The 6,636-nt window shown below is 47.1% G+C and overlaps 1 non-coding gene across 1 annotated transcript; it reads left to right on the top strand.

The window, feature by feature from the left end:
* The first annotated feature begins 5,470 nt into the window (after positions 1 to 5,470).
* Positions 5,471 to 5,543, top strand: TRNAG-CCC. The gene has a single exon. It is a non-coding gene; the product is annotated as a tRNA-Gly (tRNA).
* The last annotated feature ends 1,093 nt before the right edge of the window (positions 5,544 to 6,636 follow it).

Raw genomic sequence — 6,636 nt, 5'->3', positions numbered from 1 at the left:
TGAGTGATCACACCATCATGATTATCTGGGTCGTGAAGATCTTTTTTGTACAGTTCTTCTGTGTATTCTTGCCACCTCTTCTTAATATCTTCTGCTTCTGTTAGGTCCATACCATTTCTGTCCTTTATCGAGCCCATCTTTGCATGAAATGTTCCTTTGGTATCTCTGATACCAAATGCAATAGGACAGACTGCCATTAAACAGGAGGAAGAACTTTCTGACAGTATCAGCATGAAATGTTCAGGACAAGGATCATGGAAGACTGAGGATGTTTAAGAAGAAAAACAAACCCAGGTTTGGAGCCAAAGAAACTGTTTGTTTGCTTATTTGTTTTTAGGCTGCACTGGGTGTTCATTGCAGCACCTGGGTTCCTCTAGTTGCAGTATTCTGGCTTCGTTACCTTAGGATGGGTATTTCATATTCTATATTAATCTTCACAACTCTTGAAGTAACAGGTGAGCTGAGGCTGCAGAGGTGAGGTGAGTGGGCTGTGGTCACAGTGGGACTGGAAAATTGGAACCCAAGCCCATTTGCAGGAATCTCCACTCCCTTCCTCCAGGCTTAGTTACCCCACAGCATGTGGGATCTTAGTTATCCAACCAGGGATCAGACCTGCTTCCCTTGAATTAGAAGGTGTGTTCCTGACCACTGAACCACCAGGAAAGTCCCCAGATTCCTGGTTTGAGTCCTGGCTTTTCTACAAAACCAGCAGTGTAAAAATAAGGATAATATTAACCTTGCATGAGTGTGCATGAAGTGCCTGGTGGTGTTCTAACTGCTTTACATGCATTGTCACTTCTTCCTTAAATCCTTTTTTTTTTTTTTAACTGCTGAAAACCACACTTGTGATATTGACCCCTAAATATGCTTCTTCTACAGTCTTCTCTATTCAGGAAATGGTTACTCCATCCTTCCACTTACTCAAACCAAAATCTTTGGTGTTATCCTTAGGAAATGGTAACCTGCTCCAGTATTCTTGCCTAGAAAATTCCACGGACAGAGAAGCCTGGCAGGCTACAGCCTATGGGGCCCAAAAGAGTAGGACATGACTGACCGTGCATGCATGGTAGGTTCTACCATCAAAATATATCACCCCGCTCAAGACACCACTGAGCCACAATAATCTCCTACTTGGATTATGACACTGGCACTAGCTTCCCAACTGTCCCCCATCCCACACTACACTCAGGCTTAAACCCCTCGTCTATAGCCAGATCACTCTTCCGCTAAGAACTTTCCAAAGGCTCCCTTCACATGATCATGAACTGGCCCCCAGTCCCCTCTGCCCTTGCACTCTTCCAGTTTCTCTCTCCTTTGACTCAATTCCAGCCACACCAGCCTTCTTGCTCTTATTTACTCAAGCTGAATGTGCTGTCTCTCTGTCTGGAACATTCTTCCCAAGATACCTGCATGGCTCATCTTCTTACTTCCTGTTGTTGTAGTTTAGTTGCTCAGTGGTGTCTGACTCTTTGTGACCCCAGAGACTGCAGCATGCCAGGCTTCCCTGTCCTTCACCAAGGGTCTTGGTAATCTTTTTTTTCTTGATTCTGATTTTCTGGTGAAATGGGGGGAGGCTTACTGTCTGTTGGCTCAGACAGTAAAGAATCTGCCTGCAATGTAGGAGACCTGGGTTCAGTCCCTGGGTTGGGAAGATTCCCTGGAAAAGGGAATGGCAATCCACTCTAGTGTTCTTGCCTGGAGAATCCCAAGGACAGAAGTGCCTGGTGGGCTACAGTCCTTGGGGTTCCAAAGAGTCGGACACAATTGAGTGACTAACAGTTTCACTTTAAGAATGCCTACTGGACCCTGCAAATTTTATAAATGACGGAAGTGAAGCTCCAGAAAGGGACGGAGCGTGGCTGAAAGTCACACAGCACTTGTCCAGATACGCCACCCTCTCATTGTCCACAGGCTCTGTCTCCAGGGCTGAAGTCCACAACCTTTAGAAGCCTTGAAAAACCCTTGTTCCAGCTTTGGTGCTGCTTCTCAGCCACCTAGAAACTGCTCGCCTTCACTATCAGCTCTGAACCAGTGATTGCAAATTCTGCAACTCAGCACCCTTGTGAATAAACCCTTTAAATCCCCAAATGTCTGAAAAGCATACGGCAACATGGCCTCTGGTGATGCCATGGGAGTTGCAGAGTGACCCACCTCACCCCTTAGACTTTCCATAAGTGGAAGGCAAGACTTTTTCATGAGTTATATAAAAGGGATAGAGAATTTAAAGAATGCTTTTTGCTTCCAACCCTGAGAAGGGATTTTAAACACTTTCTATAAACAAATGCTGGCAATATCTCCTGTGTTTCTCAAATGGGTTTTTTTTTTTTTTTCTTTTTCCGCAAACAGCGGAAGCTATCAGTGCTGGGGGCTATATTTCTGGCTTGAGTGGCCTGGGTGTGCCTCTACAAGTATGACTAGGCTTGCTTACATATGGGAAACCACCCTAGAGGGTGGATGGATTCTCTCCAGCACAGTTCCAGGGTTGTGTGTACAGAATTTGTTTGAAAACAGGTGGCTCATTTGGGATAGATGAGTAAGGGTGGTGTCACAGTACACACCCGATGCTGCCTGCCTGGGAGGGCCTGGGGGAACAGAGAAAGCACGCGCATTTCCTGGAACCACCACCTGGTAGCTGAGTGAGCTTAGGCCAGGCCTTTGCGTCTCTGGGCCTCAGGCTCTTCATCTGTCAAATGCCTTAACCTTAACCCCAGTGCCACCTGGTTAGTTGCCAGAAAGTATTCTCAGGATAAGTGACAGCCTGTGTAGAGTGCCTCCCACAATGCAGGCACGTGGGGCGGGGGGCACTCCGTACCTGAGCCTGGGCCCTTCTCCCTTGTGATGGGTCAGTGTGGGTTTGCTGGCCCTTGGATCTGTGCCAGGTGGCCGAGGAGACCCTCCGTGGCACCAAAAATGTATACTGATTGCTAATGCTTGTGCCAAGGGTGTCATTCTGGTTCCTCCTGAATGAGCTTTTCTGCTGCATAAATCCTAATGTATCCTCCCTGCCTGGTTCTGATTCCTGGTGTGTGCGGAGGAGGGGAGGATTCTGAAGCCACATCCCATGGACTCTGAGGCTCCTACACACCCACGATCACAAGCTCGCCCCCCCCGTTCCACCCATTCTTCCTTCAAACAGCACCCTCACCCATAGTGCAGGCTTCCCTTACAGCTCAGTTGGTAAAGAATCAGCCTGCAATGCAGGAGGCCCTGTTCAATTCCTGGGCTGGGAAGAAGACATAGGCTATGCCCTCCTGTGTTCTTGGGTTTCCCTGGTGGCTCAGCTGGTAAAGAATCTGCCCACAATGTGGGAGACCTGGGTTTGATTCCAGGGCTAGGAAGATCCCCTGGAGAAGGGAAAGGCTACCCACTCCAGTATTCTGGCCTAGAGAATTTCGTGGACTGTATAGTCCATAGGGTCGCAAAGAGTTGGACACAACTCAGCAACTTTCACTTTTACCCTTCAGGTCAGTTCAGTTCAGTCGCTCAGTCATGTCCGACTCTTTGCGACCGCATGAATCGCATCACGCCAGGCCTCGTGTCCATCACCAACTCCTGGAGTTCACTCAAACTCATGTCCATCGAGTCAGTGATGGCATCCAGCCATCTCATCCTCTGTCGTCCCCTTCTCCTCCTGCCCCCAATCCCTCCCAACATCAGAGTCTTTTCCAATGAGTCAACTCTTCCTATGAGGTGGCCAAAGTACTGGAGTTTCAGCTTCAGCATCATTCCCTCCAAAGAAATCCCAGGGCTGATCTCCTTCAGAATGGACTGGTTGGATCTCCTTGCAGTCCAAGGGACTCTCAAGAGTCTTCTCCAACACCACAGTTCAAAAGCATCAATTCTTCGGCGCTCAGCCTTCTTCACAGTCCAACTCTCACATCCATACATGACCACTTTCACCCTTGCTGCTGCTGCTGTTAAGTCGCTTCAGTCGTGTCCGACTCTGTGCAACCCCATAAGCAGCAGCCCACCAGGCTACCCCGTCCCTGGGATTCTCCAGGCAAGAATACTGGAGTGGGTTGCCATCTCCTTCTCCAATGCATGAAAATGAAAAGTGAAAGTGAAGTCACTCAGCCGTGTTCGACTCTTAGCGACCCCATGGACTGCAGCCCACCAGGCTCCTCCATCCATGGGATTTTCCAGGCAAGAGTACTGGAGTGGAGTGCCATTGCCTTCTCCAACTTTCACCCTTAGTGCTGGTTAAAGTTTTGGTGACCTACCTCTGCTAGCTCCCAAGGCTGCCCCTTAATATTGACATTAACCTTTTAACTGACTGAAGAGTGTGGGGGTTGGGCAAGATGACTGCCAGGACCCTCCTATCCCAAATCTCTTGGAGATGGTCTTTATCATTGATTATGAAGGCTTAGCCTTCCAAAGCCTCCGTTTCCCATTTCATTGAAGGAGGAAGAGAGTCTCTGGATGGCCAAACTGATTTTGATCCAAAAGGCACTACGGGAGCCTGGCAGGCTACATACAGTCCGTGGGGTTGCAAGAGTTGAACATGACTTAGCAACTGAACCACCGCCACCAATACCATGTAACATATATTGAGTATGTACTATGCATCAGGGACTTCATATGTATAACTGAACATGACCAGGACACATTCATATGTCCTAGTTAATGAATGGGTGGAACAGGGTGGGGAGGGCTCATGGTCACGTCTCTTTGTGACCCCATGGACTGTAGTCCACTCTGCTTGGTTACTAAAGTCTAAGACACAGCAGCACTACATAAAGTCATAAGTAAGAGCTATTCAAATGTTGACTTGGTTTCTCAAGAACACACTGAAGGAGAAGCATATTCTCAGAGCATGGAAAAGCTCTTTGAAGACCTCTCTGGGCATTTCTCATTCTCAAGTTCTTTTATCTGTCATGTACTGGCTTTCTCTGCTCCCCTCATGATTTCCCAAAGCCCAGCCCTCACAGACTCTCCCCCACACAGGGCACTCTGGCTTCCAGGTTGCTCTTTTAGACTAATTTCTCACCCACTGCTCCCCTAGAAGACATACTCTGCCCCTACGCTGGAAATTTTTTCTCTCACATCCCAGGAAGCTGGATGCAGGGGTCTTGGTGAATAAAATCCTCCACTTTGCTGTACGTGTCTCTGCTCAGTCGCTCAGTCATGTCTGACTCTTTGTGACCCCCTGGACTATAGCTGCCAGGCTCCTCTGTTCATGGGATTTTTCAGGCTAGAATACTGGAGTGGGTAGCCATTTCCTTCTCCAGGGGAACTTCTTGACTCAGGGATCAAACCCACATCTCCTGTGTCCCCTGCACTGCAGGCAGATTCTTTACCGACTGAGCCATCTCTTTAATCCTAAGCAGCCATTAAGTGGCAGACCTAGGATCTTAGTCCAAGTCATTAGATGCTTAGCAAGATAGCTGTCATAAAACAAATGCTCAGTAATTAGCCTCCCACCCATTCTCTGGTCATGTCAGTTCAGCTCGAGAACCTTCAAGGGGGTACTTCCCTGGTGGTCCAGTCGCTAAGACTCTGAACTCCCAATGCAGGGGGCCCAGGTTCAATCCCTGGTCAGGGAACTAGATCCCACATGCTGCAACTAAAGATCCAATATGCTGCTCAAAGACTTAAGATCCTGCATGCTGCAACTAAGACCAAGCTCAGCCAAATAAATACATTTTTAAAAAACCATTCAAGGGCTCCCTGTTGCTCAGACAGGGGTCAGCCAACAATGGCACATAGGCCAAGTCCAGCCTGAGGAAAGCCTTCCTCAGCAATCAGTGCAAAGAAATAGAGGAAAACAACAGAATGGGAAAGACTAGAGATTTCTTCAAGAAAATTAGAGATACCAACGGAACATTTCATGCAAAGATGGGCTCAATAAAGGACAGAAATGGTATGGACCTAACAGAAGCAGAAGATATTAAGAAGAGGTGGCAAGAATACACAGAAGAACTGTACAAAAAAGATCTTTATGACCAAGATAATCACGATGGTGTGATCACTCACCTAGAGCCAGACATCCTGGAATATGAAGTCAAGTGGGCCTTAGAAAGCATCACTACGAACAAAGCTAAGTGGAGGTGATGGAATTCCAATTAAGCTATTCTAAATCCTGAAAGATGATGCTGTGAAAGTGCTGTACTCAATATGTCAGCAAATTTGGAAAACTCAGCAGTGGCCACAGGACTGGAAAAGGTCAGTTTTCATTCCAATCCCAAAGAAAGGCAATGCCAAAGAATGCTCAAACTACCACACAATTGCACTCATCTCACATGCTAGTAAAGTAATGCTCAAAATTCTCCAAGCCAGGCTTCAGCAATATGTGAACCATGAAATTCCTGATGTTCAAACTGGTTTTAGAAAAGGCAGAGGAACCAGAGATCAAATTGCCAACATCCGCTGGATCATGGAAAAAGCAAGAGAGTTCCAGAAAAACATCTATTTCTGCTTTATTGACTATGCCAAAGCCTTTGACTGTGTGGATCACAACAAAATGTGGAAAATTCTGAAAGAGATGGGAATACCAGACCACCTGACCTGCCTCTTAAGAAATTTGTATGCAGGTCAGGAAGCAACAGTTAGAACTGGCCACGGACCAACAGACTGGTTCCAAATAGGAAAAGGAGTACGTCAAGGCTGTATATTGTCACCCTGCTTATTTAACTTATA

The sequence above is a fragment of the Bison bison genome, unplaced genomic scaffold (genome assembly GCF_000754665.1).
Source record: "Bison bison bison isolate TAMUID 2011002044 unplaced genomic scaffold, Bison_UMD1.0 scf7180017864352, whole genome shotgun sequence".
Classification (NCBI taxonomy): Eukaryota; Metazoa; Chordata; class Mammalia; order Artiodactyla; family Bovidae; genus Bison; species Bison bison.
This window is presented reverse-complemented; position numbering and strand designations above follow the sequence as displayed.